Source organism: Aptenodytes forsteri, unplaced genomic scaffold (assembly GCF_000699145.1).
Source record: "Aptenodytes forsteri isolate BGI_AS27 unplaced genomic scaffold, ASM69914v1 Scaffold227, whole genome shotgun sequence".
In the NCBI taxonomy this organism is placed as follows: Eukaryota; Metazoa; Chordata; class Aves; order Sphenisciformes; family Spheniscidae; genus Aptenodytes; species Aptenodytes forsteri.
Genome location: NW_008795365.1, coordinates 1705443 through 1705731, shown reverse-complemented (window position 1 = coordinate 1705731; position 289 = coordinate 1705443). Strand labels below are relative to the sequence as shown.

The window sequence follows — 289 nt, the reverse complement described above, 5'->3', positions numbered from 1 at the left end:
CGGCAACGGGGAGCGCGGCGGCGCCTCCGCGCATGCGCAGCGCCCCACCTGCAATACCGCATTTCGGTCGCCAGACGGCAGCAGTGAGCGAAGGGAGCGCGGCACCGCGCATGCGCGGCACCAGACGCACAGTACCGCGTTTCGGTGGCCAGGCGGCAGCGCGGGACGGTGCGCGCCACTGCGCATGCGCCCTCGGGGCGCGGCCGCGGTGCCTTTCGGGCACACACGGAAAAAAACCACGAAAAACCACACGAAACCGGCAACAAAACTACACCGGGGGCCGCGGCGC

At 70.9% G+C, this 289-nt stretch overlaps 1 long non-coding RNA gene across 1 annotated transcript in view; it reads right to left on the bottom strand.

Annotated features, from left to right (window-relative positions):
• The window catches only part of LOC109279490, a 2276-nt gene that overhangs the window by 1287 nt on the left and 700 nt on the right, over positions 1 to 289 (bottom strand). The window lies entirely within an intron of this gene.